The sequence below is a fragment of the Pelophylax lessonae genome, assembly GCF_965119305.1.
Source record: "Pelophylax lessonae genome assembly, chromosome: 8".
NCBI classification, from domain to species: domain Eukaryota; kingdom Metazoa; phylum Chordata; class Amphibia; order Anura; family Ranidae; genus Pelophylax; species Pelophylax lessonae.
In genome coordinates this window covers 14,485,750-14,511,863 of record NC_138775.1, presented here as the reverse complement: position 1 = coordinate 14,511,863, position 26,114 = coordinate 14,485,750, and the positions used below count along the sequence as shown (strand labels likewise).

Genomic DNA, 26,114 nt, shown 5'->3' with positions numbered 1-26,114 from the left:
TGGTCATTGGTCTCCGCTTATTGGGATATAAGTACGGGCTCAGGGTTGCTTATTGGACTCTGCTTATTGGGATACTAGTACGGGCTCAGGGTTGCTTATTGGACTTTGCTTGTTGGGATACTAGTACGGGCTCAGAGTTGGTCATTGGTCTCAGCTTATTGGGATACTAGTACGGGCTCAGGGTTGGTCATTGGCCTTTGCTTATTGGGATATAAGTATGGGCTCAGGGTTGGTCATTGGACTTGGCTTATTGGAATACTGGTACAGGCTCAGGGTTGCTTATTGGACTCTGCTTATTGGGATACTAGTACGGGCTCAGGGTTTGTCTTTGGTCTCGGCTTTTTGGGACACAAGTACAGGCTCAGGGTTTCTTATTGGACTTTGCTTGTTGGGATACTTGTACGGGCTCAGGTTTGGTCATTGGACTTTGCTTGTTGGGATACTAGTACGGGCTTAGAATTGGTCATTGGTCCCGGCTTATTGGGATACAAGTACGGGCTTAGGGTTGGTCATTGGACTCGGCTTATTCGAATACTGGTATGGGCTCAGGGTTGCTTATTGAACTCGGCTTATTGGAATACTGGTACGGGCTCAGGGTTGCTTTTTGGACTCTGCTTATTGGGATACTAGTACGGGCTCAGGGTTGGTCATTGGTCTCAGGTTATTGGGATCCAAGTACAAGCTTAGGGTTGGTCATTGGACTCTGCTTATTGGCACCCCTATGATCGGGTAATGGCACATTGTGTAAGGGGAATTTTCAGTCTCATATCTGTAATGATCGCTCATGGATCCGAATGCAAACATATTTAAAATCTAAACAAGAAAACATCCTTATTGTCTATATATCAACATTTGGGTGCATCACTCTGGGCACTAGTGAACTAAACCATGCCTGAGTTTGATTGTTCCTTCTCTCCAACTCACTATCAGCTGGTCTGCACTCACATGGGGCTATAAGCAGGTGTTCCCAGGCACACCTACATCATCACCTCTAACCAGACCACGGTGATCCCTGCTTCTGTGCTCAATCATCTATGTAGAGTTTTGTGCTCTGACACGATTTGTCTTCACACTAAAGCAAACCGTATCGGGATCGCAAGTGAACTCTGCTAAAGATGATCTCTTCCAAGAGGTTCATGTACAGTACACTTAACTGCTCCTGGGCATGAGTCGGAGCCTTCGCACTAAACAAATGACTAAGGGAGTGAACTGTTCCCAGGCACACTCATATCCTCTCCTCTGCCACCCAGGCCACAGTGATCTCTGCTTCTGTGCTCACTCAGTCATCTACGTAGAGTTCTGTACTCCGGCATGGTGTGTCCTCACACTGAAGCAAACTGTTTCAGGCCACAAGTAAACCATGCTGGGGACCACTTCTTCCAAGTGGTCCAGGGCACTGTACACTTTAGTGTTCCAGGGCACAGTTCAGAGTGATCACACTACACAATCGAACCGGATCATGGGGGTGAACGGTTTCCAGGCACAGTCAAAACTGCTAGTGTGAGTGCACCCTTATTTACCTTGTTGTCTCTTTTTCTGTTCTTTGGACTTACGCTGGACACAGCTGAATTGAACCATGCCCCAGTTTGATTGTCCCCCTCCACCACTGATCTGTGCTCACGCTGAGGTAAAAACAATTTTTCCCCGACTTATTTTCATAATCACCTCAATCCCTGCTTCTGCCTGGATCTGACTGCTCTCTTTTCCTTCACCTGCCTTGTCCCCTGCCTGGACGTGACTACTCTTGTCTACTACAACCCTTGCTTGGACCTGACTTAGCTGATTGCTGCCTCGACCTGACTCCTTTCTTACCACCTGCCTTGACCCAAGCCGGGACCTGACTACTCTCTTGCCTGTCGCCTGCCTTCACCCCTACTTGAACCTGATTACTCTCATGCCTGCCACCTGCCTTGACCCTTGTCTGGACCTGACTACTCTTACCTGCCATTTTCTTAGACCTGACTACTCTCTTACCTGCCATGACCCTTTCCTGGACCTGACTACTCTTACCTGCCACCTGCCTTGACCCTTGCAAGGACCTGACTACTCTTACCTGCCTTGACCCCTTGCAAGGACCTGACTACTCTTACCTGCCTTGACCCTTGCAAGGACCGGACTACTCTTACCTGCCTTGACCCTTGCAAGGACCTGACTACTCTTACCTGCCTTGACTCCTTGCAAGGACCGGACTACTCTTACCTGCCTTGACCCTTGCAAGGACCTGACTACTCTTACCTGCCTTGACCCTTGCAAGGACCTGACTACGCTTACCTGCCTTGACCCTTGCAAGGACCTGACTACTCTTACCTGCCTTGACCCTTGCAAGGACCTGACTACTCTTACCTGCCTTGACCCTTGCAAGGACCTGACCACTCTTACCTGCCTTGACCCTTGCAAGGACCTGACTACTCTTACCTGCCTTGACCCTTGCAAAGACCTGACTACTCTTACCTGCCTTGACCCTTGCAAGGACCTGACTACTCTTACCTGCCTTGACCCTTGCAAGGACCTGACTACTCTTACCTGCCTTGACCCTTGCAAGGACCTGACTACTCTTACCTGCCTTGACCCTTGCAAGGATCTGACTACTCTTACCTGCCTTTACCCTTGCAAGGACCTGACTACTCTTACCGGCCTTGACCCTTGCAAGGACCTGACCACTCTTACCGGCCTTGACCCTTGCAAGGACCTGACTACTCTTGCCTGACCCCTGCTGGGATCTTACCACTTTCTTACCTGCCTTGACAGCAGCAGGGACCTCACTACTCTCTTTTGTCACCTGTTATGACCTCTGCCTGGACCCGATACCACAATGTGAACAATCTCTGCATCATATAACCCTTCTGTCCCAGCCACCCCTTGGGAGTGCAATCCTGAGGGCTGAGACCTGGTGACAGTCTGCAGCAAATAAAACTGGGTGCCACCAGGGTTTCCAGCCCATCTCCACCATCAAGCGTTCTGGTAAAGACCAACTGTCACTTGTACTGGTGTCACCTCTCAGGAGGCCCAGTAACATTTACTATGCAGTGTTGCAGAGATGTGTAATTCGGAAGACTGGCTGGACAGAATTTCAAATGACTTTGGCAGATAACGGCTCACCTGTAAGAAGTTCAACTGCTTCTTGTGGTTTGTCTGAAGTTCTGCTTAACTGACCGCTGAAATTAGAGAGCAGGTTAAGAGCCAGGGTGATTGACTCGTATGAAAATCCAATGCACATTCTCTGGTATCGAATGCCACAAGCGTAAGGGTCCAAATATTAGTCTGCAAAACTGAGACTTCCTCGATACATAATTATAAGCTTAGCTAGTGAGTGTTAGACTTTGTGAAGGAGCCATTGAACCACATGATGTAAGAGGAGTACATAAAGAGTCAGATTTTTTAAATTGCGGTCAGTGACAGAGGTGGAGCTCCCCTTTAGTTGGGGTCCCCTTGATGTACATGGCTCGCTAGGAAGATATTGATATTTTGGGGGGAACACATTTGCTCACTGCTCTGCCTATTGATGGGGAACTGTCAATGCGTGAAGGAGATCACAGCGATCGGTGTCTCCTTACCCAACACTCCTAGAGCCAAAGGTCTGAATTTGGATACTGTGGGTCCCTTGCCTTTGTGGCTCTGTCGGCCTCGTCTTGCAGAACTGCAGCCTTAAGACAACATCCCCCAGCTATTGGGTTTCCTGCTACGAGAAGCTTTATGGCATCAAATGAATCCAACGCCGCGGATCAAATGAGAGGACACCGACGCTCTCAAGTGACTTCTCTATATTCAGCTTAAAGCTGAAATCCGGCCTTATCTTTCAGTCTTGCACAGTTGTACAGGCTCCTCTCCTGGACTCTGATTTCACTGCACACTGTGAGCTTCTCACAGTGTGCATTCAAAGCTACAGATAGAGCCCACCTCATTTGCTGGCTGGAGGATATCCAGCATGATATATCCCTTTAATCACCAGCCTGATTGTCCCTGGCCCAATCCTTGATATTCATTGGATTCCATTCATTAGATTTTGATTCCTATAGAGCCCCCTCATTTCCTGGCTGGGGGACGTCAGCATCATCTACCCCCTTTACTCCCCAGCCTGACTGTCCTTGGCCCACCCCTTGATATTCCTTGGATTTCATTCATTAACCACTTACGGACTGCCCGCCGCAGTTTAAGTCGGTACTTTGGCATTAAATACTGGGGTATTTTTTAACAGTGGGCGGTCCGCTTTAACCTAAGGGTGGTCACAGTGGTGGATTTGCGGCTGGATCGGTGCCCCCTCTTGCCGCTTCCCAGACCTTTTCCCCGCTTACCAGAGCTGTTGGTAGCGGGGGAAACAATCCGGTCCGCTCTCCTCTCAGGCAGGAAGTTGAGTGAGGGCAAGATGGATGGAGATGGATGGATGGAGATGGATGGATGGATGGAGACGTGGGTGGATGGATGAATGGACGGAGACGTGGGTGGACGGAGACGTGGGTGGACGGAGACGTGGCTGGACGGAGACGTGGCTGGACGGAGACGTGGCTGGACGGAGGGAGACGTGGCTGGACGGAGGGAGACGTGGCTGGCTGGACGGAGGGAGACGTGGCTGGCTGGACGGAGGGAGACGTGGCTGGCTGGACGGAGGGAGACGTGGCTGGCTGGACGGAGGGAGACGTGGCTGGCTGGACGGAGGGAGACGTGGCTGGCTGGACGGAGGGAGACGTGGCTGGCTGGACGGAGGGAGACGTGGCTGGCTGGACGGACACTTGGGTGGACGGATGGCTGGATTGAGATGTGGGTGGATTAGGGAGTTTGCTGTGAATAATAAAAATGAACTAAGTAGTGTTTCCAGTTTGTGGTGCTCAGATGCAGTTTAGTTGCCTTTTTAAATGCAGATATAATCTCCTGGAAATGGGTCCAGTGGGTGGCTGGGTCTGTGTTTACTATCGGGTGTGTATTATGGGGTGGTTGATTTGTCAGTTTTGTGTTGTCACCGCTCAGGATTGTAATATGACTTTAACACCAACATGACAACACACTTAAATCAGGTCTGAGTATTACCAATCCAAACATCACCAGTAAGACACTTGAGCTGGTGTTTGCACAGCTTGTTCCCAAACCGGTTTCTATTCTCTATTTTCTACTTACTTTTCTTATAAAGGGTGTGGGGCCTCCAGACACTCGATATGTGGAGGCAACAACTCATTCTATCACAAAGTCAATCTGTGACCTAAAATAAAGGTCTCATGCCCACGGATGTTTTTTCAGCTGCTCCCAGGGGGCCGTCTGCTGTTGTGATATTTTTTTTTTTTTTTTTTGCTGCCACTAAATGCCCCTGCATATTAGCCTATGTATCCATTCCCACACAGGCGATTAGAGGAGTCTAGAGACAAAAAACGCAGCGGTGGTTTTGGCAGAAAAAACACTGACTCTTGTAAACGCATGTTAATGAATATTAACACTAGGCACGTTCAATGCTTGAGTTTTAATTCATTTCCGTGGCCAGAATAAATTATTATTTTGGCCAATGAAATTACCATCCAAACGCCTGACACACCTAACGCATTTACAAATGTCAAGCGGTTTTCCTTCCAAAATACCGCTGTAAGGAAAGGCGTCCAGGAGAGAGAGCAAAACGTCCTGTGTGCCTGAGACCTTAATCTCTCCCTCTGTCTCATTATCTCACTCCACCTCTTTTTCACACTTTCTCTGTCTCTGCATCGGGAGAGCGACAGACAGTCTGTCGCTCTCTCCCGTCTGTTGCTCTCTCCCCGTCTGTCGCTCTCCCCGTCTGTCGCTCTCCCCGTCTGTCGCTCTCTCCCCGTCTGTCGCTCTCTCCCCGTCTGTCGCTCTCTCCCCCGTCTGTCGCTCTCTCCCCGTCTGTTCGCTCTCTCCCCTCCTGTCCTCTCTCCCCTCCTCTTTCTCTCCCCTCCTCTTTCTCTCCCCTCCTCTTTCTCTCCCCTCCTCTTTCTCTCCCCCTCCTCTTTCTCTCCCCTCCTCTTTCTCTCCCCTCCTCTTTCTCTCCCCTCCTCTTTCTCTCCCCTCCTCTTTCTCTCCCCTCCTCTTTCTCTCCCCTCCTCTTTTTCTCTCCCCTCCTCTTTTTCTCTCCCCTCCTCTTTTTCTCTCCCCTCCTCTTTTTCTCTCCCCTCCTCTTTTTCTCTCCCCCTCCTCTTCTCTCCTCCCCTCCCTCCTCTTTCTCCCTCCCACCCCCTCCTCTTTCTCTCCTCCCCCCCCCTCCTCTTTCTCTCCTCCTCCCCCCCTCCTCTTTCTCCCCTCCTCCCCCCCTCCTCTTTCTCTCCTCCCCCCCCCTCCTCTTTCTCTCCTCCCCCCCCCCTCCTCTTTCTCTCCTCCCCCCCCCCTCCTCTTTCTCTCCTCCCCCCCCTCCTCTTTCTCTCCTCCCCCCCCTCCTCTTTCTCTCCTCCCCCCCTCCCTCTTTCTCTCCTCCCCCCTCCTCTTTCTCTCCTCCCCCCCTCCTCTTTCTCCCTCCCCCTCCTCTTTTTCTCCTCCCCCCCCTCCTCTTTTCTCCTCCCCCCCCCCCCCTCCTCTTTTTCTCCTCCCCCCCTCCTCTTTTTTCTCCTTCCCCCCCCCCCCCTCCTCTTTTTCTCCTTCCCCCCCCCCCCCCTCCTCTTTTTCTCCTTCCCCCCCCCCCTTTTTCTCCTTCCCCCCTCCTCTTTTTCTCCTTCCCCCCCCCTCCTCTTTCTCTCCCCCCCCCTCCTCTTCCCCCCCTCCTCTTTCTCTCCTCTTCCCCCCCCTCCTCTTTCTCTCCTTCTCCCCCCTCCTCTTCCCCCCCCCTCCTCTTCTCCCCCCCCTCCTCTTTCTCTCCTCTTCCCCCCCCCCCCTCTTCCCCCCCCCTCCCCCCTCTTCCCCCCCCCCCCTCCTCTTTCTCTCCTCTTCCCCCCCCCCCCCCTCCTCTTTCTCTCCTCTTCCCCCCCCCCCTCCTCTTTCTCTCCTCTTCCCCCCCCTCCTCTTTCTCTCCTCTTCCCCCCCCCTCCTCTTTCTCTCCTCTTCCCCCCCCTCCTCTTTCTCTCCTCTTCCCCCCGCCCCTCCTCTTTCTCTCCTCTCCCCCCCTCCTCTTTCTCTCCTCTTCCCCCCCCTCCTCTTTCTCCCCCCTCCTCTTTCTCTCCTCCTCCCCCCTCCTCTTTCTCCCCTCCTCCCCCTCCTCTTTCTCCCCCCCCCCCCTCCTCTTTCTCTCCTCCTCCCCCCTCCTCTCTTCTCCCCCCCCCCCTCCTCTTTCTCTCCTCCCCCCCCCCTCCTCTTTCTCCCCCCCTCCTCTTTCTCTCCTCCTCCCCCCCTCCTCTTTCTTCCCCTCCTCTTTCTCTCCTCCTCCCCCCCCCCTCCTCTTTCTCTCCTCCTCCCCCCCTCCTCTTTCTCTCCTCTTCCCCCCCCTCCTCTTCCCCCCCCTCCTCTTTCTCTCCTCTTCCCCCCCCCTCCTCTTTCTCTCCTCTTCCCCCCCCCCTCCTCTTTCTCCCCCCTCCTCTTTCTCTCCTCCCCCCCCCCTCCTCTTTCTCTCCTCCTCCCCCCCTCCTCTTTCTCTCCTCCTCCCCCCCCTCCTCTTTCTCTCCTCCTCCCCCCCTCCTCTTTCTCTCCCTCCTCCCCCCCCTCCTCTTTCTCTCCTCCTCCCCCCCTCCTCTTTCCTCTCCTCCCTCCCCCCCCTCCTCTTTCTCTCCTCCTCCCCCCCCCCTCCTCTTTCTCTCCTCCCCCACCCCCCCTCCTCTTTCTCTCCTCCTTCCCCTCTCCCCCCCTCTGCGCTCTTTCTCTCTCTCTCTCTCTCTCTCCCTCCCCCTTTCCCCCCTACCCCCGCTTTCTCCTCTGTCTCCTTCACTCTTGTCAGGAGTGAGCAGTGAATTATGGGTGGAGTAGTCCCAGAATGAAACTAGTTCCATGCACACTCAGGTTGGTGTAGTGAATGGCGGCCCTGCTGATTTAATGCTAATTTACAGTTGACCCCTGCTGGGTAATTGACAATCTACTGCTGCAGCATTTTCTTCAGTAGACATTAATTCCACTTTACATCTGAAAGAGATGAAATTATCCTCCAGGTGAACCTTGCAGTGATGAGTCGGTACCTCGCAGTCACTGAACATCCATCATCACTTCCCCCCCTTAATGTTGTTAATCATTCACGTAAATCATTTAATCCGTTCTGCATCCAGTTAGGAATTCTTTCATTGCTAACTAGATTGGGGAGTGTCCGGCCCTCTCCATCCTGCCCGCCGCCTCCTCTGGGGATCCGCTCCGTCTGCCTGTTCTGATGGTCTGTTAATTATGAACCCGCTAAATAAATAATCCAATCCCAAGAGCAAAGCAAATGAGGCCCGGCCTGGAGGGTTCAAAGGAAGCTGAGAGCGATGTCGGTCATAGATGGACTGATAGCGGAAAGATTTGAGGGGATGCAGAAAACTGGAACAATGCGGCAACTTTCTTGGTGGAAAAGCGACCACCGGAGTAACCTAAAATGGGAAATGTAAAAATGACTTTCCAGCATGCTGGAAAATTCTTTACCATCAGAACATTTTCATTGCAAACCATTGCACACAGTTAGTGTAAAACTACTGATGAGTGCAGAGCTTATCAAATATACACTGTATTGTCAAAAGCATTGGGACGCCTGCCTTTACACGCACATGAACTTTCATGGCATCGCAGTCTTAGTCCGTAGGGTTCAATATTGAGTTTGCCCACCCATTGCAGCTATAACAGCTTCAGCTCTTCTCGGAAGGCTGTCCACAAGGTTTAGGAGTGTCTATGGGAATGTTTGACCATTCTTCCAGAAGCGCATTTGTGAGGTCAGGCACTGATGTTGGGCGAGAAGGCCTGGCTCACAGTCTGCGCTCTAATTCATCCCAAAGGTGTTGAGGTCAGGACTCTGTGCAGGCCAGTCAAGTTCCTTCACCCCAAACTCGCTCATCGATGTCTTTATGGACACTGGTCCAAATAATTTGGTGGAGGGGGGATTATGGTGTGGGGGTTGTTTTTCGGGGGTTGGGTTTGGCCCCTTAGTTCCAGTGAAGGAAACTCTTAAGGCGTCAGCATACCAAGACATTTTGGACAATTTCATGCTCCCAACTTTGTGGGAGGGGTTTGGGGATGGCCCCTTCCTGTTCCAACATGACTGTGCACCAGTGCACAAAGCAAGTGTTCTAATGAGGAAATCTGCTGGGCCTGCATCCCTTTAGACGTGTTCCTATTGGGAGAATCTCACCAAAAATGACATTGTTGTTGCAGGGGATGCCAAAAATCTGACTTGTATGTTAGTGCAGACTTCTGGGAAAATCGATGAGCCAATCACACAAGCAGGAAATTACATTTCTAAGAGGCGCTCTGTATACTGTCTGTGTACAGATCACCTCCAGGTTGCCATATTGCATTTTATAGAATAGTCAATTGCAATATGACTTGTGCAGCAATTGTATATGCTCTTATTTATTTATTTATTTATTTTTTGTTTTTTTATTTGCTATTTTTTTTTCCAAGAGTCGCGTTACCATTTAACCACTTTCCGCCCACGCTAAAGCCGAAAGACGGCTACAGCGTGGGGTTCCAGTGCTGGGAGGGCTTCTATAGATGTTCTCCCATAAGCGCGCTGTGCCCTGTGACCGTTTAGTCCTTTGGACTCGGCTGATCACAGAACAGGGTAAAGGGCCAATCACAGCAGCCCTTTACCATGTGGACAGCTGATCACAGAACAGGGTAAAGGGCCAATCACAGCAGCCCTTTACCATGTGGACAGCTGATCACAGAACAGGGTAAAGGGCCAATCACAGCAGCCCTTTACCATGTGGACAGCTGATCACAGAACAGGGTAAAGGGCCAATCACAGCAGCCCTTTACCATGTGGACAGCTGATCACAGAATAGGGTAAAGGGCCAATCACAGCAGCCCTTTACCATGTGGACAGCTGATCATAGAATAGGGTAAAGGGCCAATCACAGCAGCCCTTTACCATGTGGACAGCTGATCACAGAACAGGGTAAAGGGCCAATCACAGCAGCCCTTTACCATGTGGACAGCTGATCACAGAACAGGGTAAAGGGCCAATCACAACAGCCCTTTACCATGTGGACAGCTGATCACAGAACAGGGTAAAGGGCCAATCACAGCAGCCCTTTACCATGTGGACAGCTGATCACAGAATAGGGTAAAGGGCCAATCACAGCAGCCCTTTACCATGTGGACAGCTGATCACAGAATAGGGTAAAGGGCCAATCACAGCAGCCCTTTACCATGTGGACAGCTGATCACAGAATAGGGTAAAGGTCCAATCACAGCAGCCCTTTACCATGTGGACAGCTGATCACAGAATAGGGTAAAGGGCCAATCACCGCAGCCCTTTACCATGTGGACAGCTGATCATAGAATAGGGTAAAGGGCCAATCACCGCAGCCCTTTACCATGTGGACAGCTGATCATAGAATAGGGTAAAGGGCCAATCACCGCAGCCCTTTACCATGTGGATAGCTGATCACGGAAGAAAACCGAAGACGGTTATCGGCTTTTTTTCTCCTCCTGATCAGTGTGAAGAGAAAAGAAGAAAGCCCCCCAATCTGTGCCCACCAGTCAGGGTGGATTAAAAAAAAAATCTATGATTTAAAAAAAAAAAAAATCTGACTTTTTTTTTATTATTATTTATTTTTTTTATTTTTTATTTAAATCAGATTTTTTTAATTTATATCCGATTTGGTGTAATTCCAAATTTATTTTTACCACTTCTTTAAACTTTAAATCAAGCCTTTTTACTAGTGATTTAAATCAAATCCACCCTGCCACCAGTGCTGCCAATCAGTGTCACCGATCAGTGCAACCTCAGTGCCCGCCTCATCAGTGCCTATCATTGCCCATCAGTGCAGCCTCACCAGCGCACATCAGTGAAGGAGAAAAAATTACCTTTTTGCCTAATTTTTTAACTATAAAAATTTTTTTTTTTTTTTGTTTCGGTCTTTGTTTAAACCCAGTTATGATTAAATACCTCCAAAAGAAAGCTCTGTTTGTATGAAAAAAAAATGGAAAATTTTTTATTTGGGTACAGTGTTGCATGACTGCGCAATTGTCATTTAAACTGTGACCGCGCTGAAAGCTGAAAATTGGCCTGGGCAGGAAGGGGGGTGAAAGCGTCCGGTAAGCAAATTTAAAACCGAATATTAACATTCTTGCCCTCAGCTCGGGTATGACGGGTTCTCTTCCTAGGGGACATTACAGAAGACCTGAATCTTCTAGAAGAGTGTGCAGGTAGCGATGGGGCGCTCTGTGATGTTTATAAACCATAAAGATTGAGGGTTTTTATGAGGGTCAAAATCCCTTTTTACTGCAGAGCATGGAGAGCCGCAGAGCAGAGCCGGCCTTGTGTGTTCCCAACAGAATCGCAGAGATTTCATTCCGGATTTCCCGGATTGTGATTTATGGTTCAGCTCTCCAGCTCTGCCGTCTGTTGCCTGGTAATTAATGTGTGTCGCTAATCTTGGAGGAAGTCGTAAGGCAGGTAGGGAGGGAAGACTTTATTATTCTCATTTTTTCCTACCAGAGGAAGAGATGATGGGAGTACTCGAGAGGTCAGAGATGATGGGAGTACTCGAGAGGTCAGATACCCCCGCTGAGCGAGAAGTGCGCTCTGATCACATTGCTGAGATTTATTTTATTAAAATAAAAATTAATAAGGCAAAAGATTACATAGTTGCATAGTTGGTGAGGTTTAACAAAGACACCAATCCACCCAGTTCAACCTGTGTGTGTAATGGTCTCTACCACTTTCCATATCCCTGTATATTGTGTTCACTAAGATGCCCATCTAAAAGTTTTTTTTTTTTGTTTGTTTTATGTTTTTTTTTGTTTTTGTGTTTTTTTATTAACACTAAGGCCCCGTTCACATTGCCGCGATCCGACTTGGGGGGGCGACCGCCGAGGTCGCGGTGCGAGCAGCGCGCCGCGACCTCGGGGCGGCCGCTACGGACTTCATAACATTGAAGTCTATGGCGGTCGCCTCCGGGTCGCCCCAAAGAAGCTCCGGACCCTTTTTCTAAGTCGGAGCGACTTGTGTCGCTCCTATCAGAACGGGTCCGCAGCTTCCCTATGGAAGGCGACCTGTGAGGCGACCAGGTCGCCTCACAGGTCGCCTTAGTGTGAACGGGGACTTAGGCTGCATTCACATGTCAGCGTATGGATCGCGGTCAGAATCGCCGCGATTCCGCCCGCGATCCGGAGATTATTGCAAATTGCGGGATGCCTGTGCGTTGTCCGTGATTTGCAATAGCACCCCAAACGCTGCCGCGATTTCCGCCTGCCGAATCGCGGCAACATCGCGCAAAAAAAAATCGTGGGACGCAATACGCTCCAAAGAAGCTCTTGTACTTTTTTGGGCGTAATACGTCCCGCGATTTTTTTTGCGCGATGTTACCGAGATTCGGCAGGCGGAAATCGCGGCAACATCGCTCAGCGTTTGGAGTGCTATTGCAAATCACGGGCAACGCACAGGCGTCCCGCGATTTGCAATAATCTCCGGATCGCGGGTGGAATCGCTGCGATTCTGCCCGCGATCCATACGCTGACATGTGAATGCAGCCTTACCACCGACATGCAGAAAACCCCAACAAGGGGATGGGAGAGGGATTTGGAAGTACCGTATGCGATACCCATAGAATAATTACAGGAATGGAAATGAAGTAGCGATAAAAATTACATAAATTTTTAGATTAACCACTGGCTGACCAGCCGCGGCTTATATACAGCGACAGGTTCCCGCGAATTGCCATACCTGTGCGGCAGTTAGCAGGAGCTATCCTGGGGGGCGCACGCACCCACTCACCAGCAGGGAAGCCATCTATGGGGCCAGCGGCCACGATTGCCACCGGGCACCCACGATCGCGCCCCCCGTGAAGAGAGAACGGTGGTCTGCTGTTGTAAACGCAGCAGACCGTTGTTCTCTCAGGATTCAATGCAGAGCTCCTGTGTTCCTCCTATTTAGGATCACAGGTCTCTTTGTTGATTTCACAAGCCCATCCCCCTCTGTTAGAAAGCACCCCCTAGGCTCACGTTTAACCCTTTGATCGCCGCTGGTGTTAACCCCTTCCCTGCCAGTGTCATTATTACAGTAACAGTCCATATTTTTGGCACTGATTACTGTAGTAATGTCACTGGTCCCCCCAAAAGTGTCAAAAATGTCAGGGGTCTCACCTGCCGCTCCTGCGCGAACCGCCATAGGTATACGTCGGTCACGTGCAGGCAGCTAGGGGGCTCCCGCCCTCGCTCTTCAGCGGGGAAGCCGATGCACGGGGCAGGCGGCTCCAGTTGCGGCCTGACACCCGCGATCATTCCCTGCTGAGAGAGAACGGTCAGCTGTTGTAAACACAGCAGACCGTTCTTCTCCCTGCAATGATCATAGAGCTCCTGTGATCCTTCTATATAGGATCACAGGTCTCTATGGTAATTTCACAAGCCACGCCCCCTCCCTACAGTTAGAAACACACCCCTAAGTACACATTTAACCCCTTGATTACCCACAATGTTAACCCCTTCCCTGCCAGTGTCATTACAGTAATATCGCATATTTTTAGCACTGATTACTCACTGTCAAAAATGTCAGTTAGGGGTCTGATCTGTCGCAATGTCGCAGTCCCGCTAAAAATCGCTGATTGCTGCCATTACTAGTAAAAAAAAAAAATCAAAATTACATAAATCTTTCCCCTGGTTTGTAGACGCGCTAACTTTTGCGCAAACCAATCAAAATACGCTTATTAGGATTTTTGTTTTTTTTTTTACCAAAAATATGTAGCAGACTACAAAGTGGCCTAAAATTATTTTAAAAATTTGTTTTTTTAATTTTTTTTTTTTTATTGTGAATGTTATATAGCCGAAAAGTGAAAATTTTTTTTTTTTTTTTTTTTTATTTTTTAATTTTTTTTTTTTTTAGAATTGTCACTTTTTTTTTTTTCTAGCGCAAATAAAAATCGCACAGGTGATTAAATACCACCACCACCAAAAGAAAGTTCTATTTGTGGGGGATAAAAAGGACACCAACTTTATTTACGTACAGAGTCGCATGACTGCTCACTCGTCAGTTAAAGTAATGCAGTGCCGAATCGCAGAAATAGCCTGGTCATTAGGGGGAAAAATCTTCTGTCGCTGAAGTGGTTAATGCAGTACATGTTGCAAATTCGCATAGTGATTTATTTTAATTGCATTGTGATTTCTGCTTGCCATGTGTGATTTCAATGAGAAGTTGTGAAGCGAGGAGGGGAGGAAAAGGAGGAGCAATCATGTAAAAAAAAAAAAACTAGGCAAAAAAAATCGCAGTGATGTGAACACTGGACTGCGATTAAAATGCAGTCCCACCATAGAAGTTTATGGAACTGAAATTGGCACCGCATTAAACTCACACAAGACCTTTTTCGGATTGCATCTGATCTGTGTAGAATTCACGTAAATGTGAACCGGCACTCAAATCTGCTGCTAAATGTGTTGTGTCCAACCATGGCAGGGGGAGCGCACGTGCGCGCATAGGACGTTTTTCGGATCGCATCTGATGCGCATAGAATTCACATAAGTGCGAACCGGCACTTAAATCTGCTGCCAAACTTGTGTTTTGTCCAGTTACGGCAGGGGGAGCGCATGTGCGCGCACAGGACGTTTTTTTCAATTGCATCTGATCCGCATAAAATTTGCAAAAGTGCGAACCGGCACTCAAATCTGCTGCCAAACTTGTGTTTTGTCCAATCACGGAGCGCACAGGACGTTATTCAATCGCATCTGATCCACATAGAATTCACATAAGTGCAAACCGGCACTCAAATCTGCTGCCAAACATGTTTCGTCCAATTGCAACAGGGGGGAGCGCACGTGCGCGTACTGGATGTTTTTTACGGTCGCATCTGATCCACATAGAATTCACATAAGTGCGAACCGGCACTCAAATCTGCTGCCAAACGTGTTTCGTCCAATCACGGAGCGCGCTGGTCGTTTTTTCGGGTCGCATCTGATCCACATAGAATTCACATAAGTGCGAACCGGCACTCAAATCTGCTGCCAAACTTGTGTTTTGTCCAATCATAGCAGAGGGAGCGCACGTGCGCGCCCCAAACTCTGAAGAAGGCTGGACATGTACGTGATTGTGCATGTTCCTGCCGCCCCGCTCGCAGTATATTTACTGTAGTTAAACATGATGGTGTCAACCAGTCCTTAGCGTGTTGCGATCCTGCGTTGGAGCGCACAGAGATTGGGATGGTGTGAGCGGGCCATGAAAAAATTTTTTGGGCTAAACATGCCTTAACCCCCCCAACCTCCACCCCATGAGGATCAGTTGTCTGCTAAACATGGCATTGAGTTCCTTATTGCAGAAGTTCAGTGCAGCTTCAATCGGATGCTTTGCACTGTAAGAACGGCAGATTTTTGGAAGTCACTGCAAGGTCGCTGGCAGCTGTGTGAAATCTCTATAGCTGTCTGTGTTCATATGACCACTCAGCCGGTCAGCTGTTCTCTCCCGCCGTGACTGTACTGAGTACGTTCTAGAACAGACGAGAGGGCCCGGGACCCGGCGGCAGAATGCAAGCTTTAACAGAGGGCCTGTCCACCTCCAGACGGTGAGGAACCCTCAGCCGATAATGTACGTGACCTTCTACAGACTGAGGGGGGGGGGGGGGGGACCTTCTACAGACTGGGGGGGGGGGGGGACCTTCTACAGACTGGGGGGGATGATGGGACAATGGGGAATTTCTGCAAGGGGTGGAGGATGCATTACTAATGGGATATCCTGCTGCTTCTGTGTACTCTCTATACTTCCTGCTGCAGGGATGGATGGCTGCTAATTGACTGCGACTAGTCATGGTGCGACTTTAAAAAGGGAACTCCGGAAAATGGAAAAATAAAAAGGTTTGGAAGTGACGGTTGAATACCCTTCTAACCCAATTATATTGACCTGCACTGCGCTCCTATTAAAGCCCCTACAGAATATTCGCCACTTTTGGGTATGAGGAAGCATGCGACCTCCCGCAATGCAGTGCTTGGTGCTTTCTGCTCAGTGTTTCTACTTTCTGCTCCTCTTGTTCCCAGAGTCACCGGGAGTGGGGGGGGGGGGGTGCAGAGCAGAGAGTGGACTAATCGCTCCTCCTGTTCCCGGAGTCACCAGGGGGGTACAGAGCAGAGAGTGGACTAATCGCTCCTCCTGTTCCCAGAGTCACCAGGGGGGTACAGAGCAGAGAGTGGACTAATCGCTCCTCCTGTTCCCAGAGTCACCAGGGGGGGGGTGCAGAGCAGAGGGTGGACTAATCGCTCCTCCTGTTCCCAGAGTCACCAGGGGGTGCAGAGCAGAGAGTGGACTAATCGCTCCTCCTGTTCCCAGAGTCACCAGGGGGGTACAGAGCAGAGAGTGGACTAATTAATCGCTCCTCCTGTTCCCAGAGTCACCAGGGGGGGGGGGGTGCAGAGCAGAGAGTGGACTAATCGCTCCTCCTGTTCCCAGAGTCACCGGGGGGGGGGGGGTACAGAGCAGAGAGTGGACTAATCGCTCCTCCTGTTCCCAGAGTCACCAGGGGGTGCAGAGCAGAGAGTGGACTAATCGCTCCTCCTGTTCCCAGAGTCACCGGGGGGGGCTGCAGAGCAGAGAGAGGACTAATCGCTCCTCCTGTTCCCAGAGTCACCAGGGGGTGCAGAGCAGAGAGTGGACTAATCGTTCCTCCTGTTCCCAGAGTCACCAGGGGTGGTACAGAGCAGAGAGTGGACTAATCGCTCCTCCTGTTCCCAGAGTCACCGGGGGGGGGGCTGCAGAGCAGAGAGAGGACTAATCGCTCCTCCTGTTCCCAGAGTCACCAGGGGGTGCAGAGCAGAGAGTGGACTAATCGTTCCTCCTGTTCCCAGAGTCACCAGGGGGTGCAGAGCAGAGAGTGGACTAATCGCTCCTCCTGTTCCCAGAGTCACCGGGGGGGGGCTGCAGAGCAGAGAGAGGACTAATCGCTCCTCCTGTTCCCAGAGTCACCAGGGGGTGCAGAGCAGAGAGTGGACTAATCGTTCCTCCTGTTCCCAGAGTCACCAGGGGGGTACAGAGCAGAGAGTGGACTAATCGCTCCTCCTGTTCCCAGAGTCACCAGGGGGGTACAGAGCAGAGAGTGGACTAATCGCTCCTCCTGTTCCCAGAGTCACCAGGGGGGGGGTGCAGAGCAGAGAGTGGACTAATCGCTCCTCCTGTTCCCAGAGTCACCAGGGGGGGGGGTGCAGAGCAGAGAGTGGACTAATCGCTCCTCCTGTTCCCAGAGTCACCGGGGGGGGGGGGGGGGTACAGAGCAGAGAGTGGACTAATCGCTCCTCCTGTTCCCAGAGTCACCAGGGGGTGCAGAGCAGAGAGTGGACTAATCGCTCCTCCTGTTCCCAGAGTCACCGGGGGGGGGGCTGCAGAGCAGAGAGAGGACTAATCGTTCCTCCTGTTCCCAGAGTCACCAGGGGGTGCAGAGCAGAGAGTGGACTAATCGTTCCTCCTGTTCCCAGAGTCACCAGGGGGGTGCAGAGCAGAGAGTGGACTAATCGCTCCTCCTGTTCCCAGAGTCACCGGGGGGGGGGGGGGGACAGAGCAGAGAGTGGACTAATCGTTCCTCCTGTTCCCAGAGTCACCTGGGGGGGTACAGAGCAGAGAGTGGACTAATCGCTCCTCCTGTTCCCAGAGTCACCAGGGGGGGGGGACAGAGCAGAGAGTGGACTAATCGCTTCTCCTGTTCCCAGAGTCACCAGGGGGTGCAGAGCAGAGAGTGGACTAATCGCTCCTCCTGTTCCCAGAGTCACCAGGGGGTGCAGAGCAGAGGGTGGACTAATCGCTCCTCCTGTTCCCAGAGTCACCGTGGGGTGCAGAGGGTGGACTAATCGCTCCTCCCGTTCCCAGAGCCATCGGGGGGGGGGGGTGCAGAGCAGAGGGTGGACTAATCGCTCCTCCTATACCCAGAGTCATCGGGGGGGCGGGTGCAGAGCAGAGAGTGGACTAATCGCTCCTCCTATTCCAAGAGTCATGGGGGGTGCAGAGCAGAGGGTGGACTAATCGCTCCTCCTGTTCCCAGAGCCATCGGGGGGGTGCAGAGCAGAGAGTGGACTAATCGCTCCTCCTGTTCCCAGAGTCACCAGGGGGTGCAGAGCAGAGAGTGGACTAATCGTTCCCCCTGTTCCCAGAGTCACCAGGGGGGTGCAGAGCAGAGAGTGGACTAATCGTTCCTCCTGTTCCCAGAGTCACCAGGGGGGTGCAGAGCAGAGAGTGGACTAATCGCTCCTCCTGTTCCCAGAGTCACCGGGGGGGGGGACAGAGCAGAGAGTGGACTAATCGTTCCTCCTGTTCCCAGAGTCACCTGGGGGGGTACAGAGCAGAGAGTGGACTAATCGCTCCTCCTGTTCCCAGAGTCACCAGGGGGGGGGACAGAGCAGAGAGTGGACTAATCGCTCCTCCTGTTCCCAGAGTCACCAGGGGGTGCAGAGCAGAGAGTGGACTAATCGCTCCTCCTGTTCCCAGAGTCACCAGGGGGTGCAGAGCAGAGGGTGGACTAATCGCTCCTCCTGTTCCCAGAGTCACCGTGGGGTGCAGAGGGTGGACTAATCGCTCCTCCCGTTCCCAGAGCCATCGGGGGGGGTGCAGAGCAGAGGGTGGACTAATCGCTCCTCCTATACCCAGAGTCATCGGGGGGGGCGGGTGCAGAGCAGAGAGTGGACTAATCGCTCCTCCTATTCCCAGAGTCATGGGGGGTGCAGAGCAGAGGGTGGACTAATCGCTCCTCCTGTTCCCAGAGCCATCGGGGGGGGTGCAGAGCAGAGAGTGGACTAATCGCTCCTCCTATACCCAGAGTCATCGGGGGGGCGGGTGCAGAGCAGAGAGTGGACTAATCGCTGCTCCTATTCCCAGAGTCATGGGGGGTGCAGAGCAGAGGGTGGACTAATCGCTCCTCCTGTTCCCAGAGCCATCGGGGGGGTGCAGAGCAGAGAGTGGACTAATCGCTCCTCCTGTTCCCAGAGTCACCGGGGGGGGGGGCTGCAGAGCAGAGAGAGGACTAATCGCTCCTCCTGTTCCCAGAGTTACCGGGGCGGGCTTCAGAGCAGAGAGAGGATTAATTGCTCCTCCTGTTCCCAGAGTCACCGAGGGGGGGGGGGGGTGCAGAGCAGAGAGTGGACTAATCACAATGTGTGCGCGCGGCTGCTGCGGGGATGTACCATCTGCTGCTGGAGGGACTTAGCTCTTCAGGACCATACAGCTGTCCAGTAGCCTTATTGCTGCCTGCAAGCTTGACTGGGACTAGCCTGATGTGCACCGATGGTACAACTGGGCCCCAACGCTAGCCAGCTGATGTACATAGATTACTTGTAGCGCCCTCTCTTGGTGTCAGACATTTGGCTCAGGTTCTGATGGCACTGTATGACTAATAGAGAGAATTTTGGCTTTAATTTGTCCAAGTCCAAATCAGAATTTAAAATGACTTTACTAAATCAAAATTGTGAAATCTCACTCTGATTCCCCTCCATAGGATGGATAATTACTAAGTGTTATGCAACCTGCTGTTTAAAAATAGGTTTCCGGATTCTAACTGCAGATATTTGTCTTGCTGTTCGGTTTTCTTTCTTCTTAAGACCATTGTTGGTGCGACTGTCAGTCAGTCGGATGTTCCTCGGCAGTGGAGATCTTCGCAGTAGCTCGGTGTATTAAATATTTCTTACATAATGCCTTTGATCTCCGTCCCGAGGACGCTTTTAGATGAGAATAATGGCGTTGTCACTGCGGTGGGCCCTGCCAACACCAAGCACAAGGGCCTGGACCGGTGACAGCGCTCTAAACAAGAGCTTTTTAATTATCAGCTCCAGCCAAACGGCTAAATACACAGCGGAGATGTATAGGAGAACGAGGATTTAACTGCCTGAATGGGATTTATCATTTTCTTCAGCCTTAGTTGTGATTAACCCCCAACTTCCCCACCACCACTGCTACTACTAACACTACCACCTCACCACCACTACTACCATTACCACTTCGAATAACACTACCACTCCATTACTACCACCTCACTACTAATACTATAACCACTTCTACTACTACTACTACTACTACTACCACCACCTCCTCCTCCCCTGCCCCATTACTACCACCACTACTACCTCACCACTAATACCATTACCTCTTCTACTACCATTACCACCACCAACACACCCGGCCCTGCCCATTACTACTACCACTTCCACCCCACCACCACTACCACCTCACCACTAATACCATTACCTCTTCTATTACTACTACTACCATTACCACTTCTACTACTACTACCATTACCACTACTACCACCACCACCACCACCGTCCCTGCCCATTACTACTACCACTTCCACCCCACCACCACTACTACTACAACTACTACTACCACACCGCCACCACTATCACTACCACCTCACCACTACTACCATTACCTCTTCTACTACTACCACTACTACTACTAATACTACCACCACCCCTACCCCATTACTTCTACCACTTCCACCCCACCACTACTACTACCACTACTTCTACCACCAATACCACTGCCGCCACTACTACTACCACCACTACCACCTCACCACTATTACCTTTACCACTTCTACTACTACTACTACCGCCCCTGCCCCATTACTAATACCACCACCACCATTGCCCCATTACTACTACCACTTCTGCCCCACCACCACTACTACTACTACCACCACTACTATTACCACCACTACTATTACCACCACCACCACTACTACTGCCACCACCACTATTGCCACTGCCACCACTTTTACCACTGCCGCCACTACTACTACCACCGCACTACTACTACTACTACTTCTACCACCACCACTGCCACTACTACTACCACCACTGCCACTACTACCACTACCACCACCGTCACTATTATCACTACCACTACTACTACCACCACCCCATCATTTCTACCACTACTACCACCACCACCCCATCATTTCTACCACCGCCACCACCCCATTATTACCACTTCCACCCACCACTACTATTACCACCACCACCACTGCCACCACAGCACTACTGCCACTGCCACCGCAGCACTACTGCCACCGCACCACTACTGCCACTGCCTCCCCATTACTACCACCCCATTACTACCACCCCATCACTGCTACCACCACCACATTACTACCACTACAATCATTCCACCCCACCTTTATTACCACCACCACCCTTTTCATTCATTGTTCTCTCCACTTCTTGTACTGAAAGTAAGAGCAGATCTCAACAGACAAATGGCCTCCACCCCGTTCTAGCTAAAACAGACTGATATTTATAGTGGCAATGCAATTCTGCTGTGTTAGGACGGCCATTGTCCTGGTAACGTGCGTCTGTCAGGTGCCCGTCACTGTCACCGACTCATCTCCCCATTTATCATTGTTATCTGACCGGCTGCTGGCAAACCAGGCTGCCCCCTCCCCCGTCATGAAATATTACACAACGCAGATATGATCTGACTCTACGTCTTCATTGTCTGCACTACAGATCCCTGCCGGCCCCATTCACTCCCATCATCTCCACCGGCCCCATTCATTCCCAATTTTTGTTTATTAAAAATCTTGCAATCAATAAGCATAAAATCAATATATATCAAACCCCATTCGCTCCCGTCATCCCCGCCGGCCCCATTCGCCCCGTCATCCCCGCCGGCCCCATTCGCCCCCATCATCCCCGCCGGCCCCATTCGCCCCCGTTATCCCCGCCGGCCCCGTTCGCCCCCGCCATCCCCGCCGGCCCCGTTCGCCCCCGCCATCCCCGCCGGCCCCGTTCGCCCCCGTCATCCCCATTCGCCCCCGTCATCCCCGCCGGCCCCATTCGCCCCCGTCATCCCCGCCGGCCCCATTCGCCCCCGTCATCCCCGCCGGCCCCATTCGCCCCCGTCATCCCCGCCGGCCCCATTGGCCCCCGTCATCCCCGCCGGCCCCATTGGCCCCCGTCATCCCCGCCGGCCCCATTGGCCCCCGTCATCCCCGCCGGCCCCATTGGCCCCCGTCATCCCCGCCGGCCCCATTGGCCCCCGTCATCCCCGCCGGCCCCATTGGCCCCCGTCATCCCCGCCGGCCCCATTGGCCCCCGTCATCCCCGCCGGCCCCATTCGCCCCCGTCATCCCCGCCGGCCCCATTCGCCCCCGTCATCCCCGCCGGCCCCATTCGCCCCCGTCATCCCCGCCGGCCCCATTCGCCCCCGTCATCCCCGCCGGCCCCATTCGCCCCCGTCATCCCCGCCGGCCCCATTCGCTCCCGTCATCCCCGCCATCCCCATTCGCTCTCGTCATCCCCATTCGCTCCCGTCATTTCCATTCGTTCCCGTCATTTCCGCCGGCCCCATTCGCTCCTGTTCTCTCAGCCGGCCTCATTCGCTCCTGTCATCCCCGCTAAATAAGTTCTGGAAGTTAAAGGCCCGCCATGATTTCAGAGAATGCATATTGTGAGGCGCTACAGTATGTGTGTCAAACACAAGGCTCCCGGGCTGAGTGCGGCCCTTCAGGGCAGTTCATGTGGCCCTCACACCTCTCTTGCAGCTACCCCCTCATTTCTGTCCCCTCCTTATCTCAGCAGTTGGCAGGTTAGAGGAGGACAGAAGATTCTGTGCCTCTTTGTGCCACTGCAGCACTACCTCGTCTCTGCCTCCCCCGGTCTCAGCATTTAGAAAACTCCAGCCCTCCTCGGGTCCTCCTCCAGACCCTGCACTTTCTGCTTCCCAGCTTCTTCCAGGCAGCAGCACAAGGTAAAGGGTGTACACTGTGATGCAAGGGAGGGTGGGGGACTTTTGACTCCTGACAGCAAGGGAGGCTCTTGACATCTGATGTAAGAGGTAGTGGGGTGCTCTGGACCTCTTGTCTTACAGATATAACCGGACCTTTGAGGGCAACCATAATGCTGATGGCGGCCTGCGATAAAATGGAGTTTGACACCCCTGCGCTACAGGAATGTTCCGTTTTAAACACTCCCCTTCAGTCTTGCACAGTTGTAGCGGCTCCTCTCCTGGTACTGAAACGGCTTCCAGTGATTTCAATGCACACTGTGAGCTTCTCACAATGTGCATTAGAAACTGCAGCATGTCAGACAGAGCTCCGCCCCATTTGCTGGCTGGAGGACGCCCAGCATCATTTTAGACCAGTGATGGCGAACCACCTCGGGTCCTCTTTATGGAGAGATGTGGGGTCTAGAAGACCCCACATCTCTCCTTTTAGGCTGAAAAGACAGATAAAAAAAAAAACATGATCTCAGCCTTTCCAGCCGAGATCACGGCAGTATTTACAACTGCCAGGCCAGGCGTGACCTCATAACATCGCATCCGGGCCTCCGAGAGTTATAGAGACTGCCGGGGACCATCTGGTCCTCAGTATTCTCTATGGAAGGGATTCCCAAACTATGGCCCTCCCAGTTGTTCAGGAACTACAATTCCCATCATGCCTAGTGATGTATGTGAATGTCAGAGTTTTACAATGCCTCATGGGACATGTAGTTCTGCAACAGCTGCAGGGCCGTAGTTTGGGAATCCCTGCTCTATGGTGGATTCCTTCTCCAGCTCGCTGATCGCACGGGCGAGCCGTTGGAAGCACTGAAGGGCGGGGAAGTCCCCTCCCTCCCGCCGCCTGGAAGACCAATCATAGAGGCAGTTCAGGGAATCGCCGGCTGCAAAAGATGATATCTGAATGATGCCTACAGCTGCACCCATCATTCAGATATCTCCACTCAAAGTCCAGGACATCAGATGACGTCCTTGGGCTGGAAGTGGTTAAGGTTGAATAAAGACAATAGTCCTGATGAAGGGGGGCACTTGGACCTCCAAAATGCGTTGGATACTTTTTTTGGAAAGGGAGAACAGAAAATGCTTTGAGCAGGCTAAAGCTCAGGAAAACCGTAAATACACAGGAGAGATGCATACATGAGAGGGGGTTACCTGCCACAGGAGAGATGCATATATGAGAGGGGGTTACCTGCCAAAGGATTTGGGTTTCTGTCTATCCAGTACTGAAATTTACACAGCTCTGCCCTGTCTGGAAGGAGAAGACACCTGATTTTTGTCTGCTGCAGTTAAGTGACCTTTGACAGGTCTGTGACTGGACAGTGAAAGGAGAAGCAGCAGACTGATCAGCTCACCTCTTCTCTCTATCAGCATGCTCCTTATCAGCACAGACACTGATTGGCTTGTATTTCCACTTCCTCGTATGCCAGTTGAGCAAAAAAAAAAAAAAAAACTGAACTGATTTCCCCATTCACACATTTTGAGGTGGATGGGAAAATCCTCCCCATTCATCGTATTCTGAGAGCAGGAATTCGCTGTCAGAATACACCAGAATACACCGATCACCGCTGCAGCTGAATGGCTGTATGCATGGATCCAATGCTGCAGGACCATGCAATGAAAGCCAGTCCTAATGGTCAGCTTCTGCTGAACAGAGAGGGCTACACATGGATGGAAATTCAGGCCAGTTCAGCAGGATGGCCAGCTTTACAGTCTGATCTCTGCTGTACAGGGGTCACACTCAGATCCTTGCATTACATGAGATGCAGATTTCTATTCTCTTCTGTCTTTTATATCTTTTCTGGAGTTCAGCTTTAATACATAACTGCTGTAAGGAGCTGAGAAGTATATTCCAGCCTTTGGTACATACCCCCCTCCCCCCTCCCCTGGTCTGAGATCTGTTTGCATTGTTTGTTGTCGGAGTTCCTCAGACCCGTTTCCTGCCGCAGACCACGCCGTTTCCTCCAATGAGTGACAGCGATGATGCCACCGCCGAGGTGATAGGAAGGGCAGGCTGTTGCACCCTTGTCATGGTACAGGATGGTGTACATGTTACGGGTGAGCTCATTCTCTGATTAGGCAACGGCGAGCGTGCGTCACCGAGCGACCAATGGAAGAGCGATGACGGAAAAATCAATCGGTCACTTACCAATCACCTGACAACTCCTAAGGTGAGGACGCTGGTATGTCTGCTTACTTGCTTCAGTCCTCCCATATTGTTCACAATGACAAAGGGTGCCGGTCACTGGTACATACCTGACACTAAAGGCGCCGGTCACTGGTACATACCTGGCACTAAGGGGGCCGGTCACTGGTACATACCTGACACTAAGGGGCCGGTCACTGGTACATACCTGACACTAAGGGTGCCAGTCACTGGTACATACCTGACACTAAGGGTACCAGTCACTGGTACATACCTGACACTAAGGGGCCGGTCACTGGTACATACCTGACACTAAGGGTGCCAGTCACTGGTACATACCTGACACTGAGGGTGCCGGTCACTGGTACATACCTGACACTGAGGGTGCCGGTCACTGGTACATACCTGACACTAAGGGGGCCGGTCACTGGTACATACCTGACACTAAGGGGGCCGGTCACTGGTACATACCTGACACTAAGGGGCCAGTCACTGGTACATACCTGACACTAAGGGGGCCGGTCACTGGTACATACCTGACACTAAGGGTGCCGGTCACTGGTACATACCTGACACTAAGGGGGCCGGTCACTGGTACATACCTGACACTAAGGGTGCCGGTCACTGGTACATACCGGGCACTAAGGGGGCCGGTCACTGGTACATACCTGGCACTAAGGGTGCCGGTCACTGGTACATACCTGACACTAAGGGGGCCGGTCACTGGTACATACCTGGCACTAAGGGTGCCGGTCACTGGTACATACCTGACACTAAGGGGGCCGGTCACTGGTACATACCTGACACTAAGGGTGCCGGTCACTGGTACATACCGGGCACTAAGGGGGCCGGTCACTGGTACATACCTGGCACTAAGGGGACCGGTCACTGGTACATACCTGACACTGAGGGTGCCGGTCACTGGTACATACCTGACACTAAGGGGGCCGGTCACTGGTACATACCTGACACTGAGGGGGCCGGTCACTGGTACATACCTGGCACTAAGGGTTCTGGTCACTGGTACATACCTGGCACTGAGGGTACCGGTCACTGGTACATCACATGCCATCACTCTCTCTCTGTGCTTCTCTACGCAGTGCAGAGAGATCATGGCTGGTGGGAGTGGCTGGCAGGGTGCTGTACATCATGGCTTCCTGCCTCAGTACTCCTCTAAAGAGCCCTTAGCCCTGATACAAGGAGATATGCAATTATCTAATGCCAGGTGGGAGGAGTGGGCATACATTTGCACACAGACCACCC

General features: G+C 52.0%; 1 protein-coding gene across 3 annotated transcripts in view; it reads left to right on the top strand.

Moving 5' to 3' along the window:
* TMCC1 (transmembrane and coiled-coil domain family 1) overlaps window positions 1–26,114 on the top strand; it is a 149,474-nt gene that overhangs the window by 55,017 nt on the left and 68,343 nt on the right. The window contains exon 1 of one of the 3 annotated variants that reach the window (XM_082265542.1): window positions 15,469–15,550. The exons of the other annotated variants lie outside the window; for them this stretch is intronic. The gene's annotated coding sequence lies outside the window, so the exon portion shown is untranslated. Of the gene's footprint in view, window positions 1–15,468; window positions 15,551–26,114 lie in introns of those variants that run through there. 3 annotated transcript variants of the gene reach the window in all.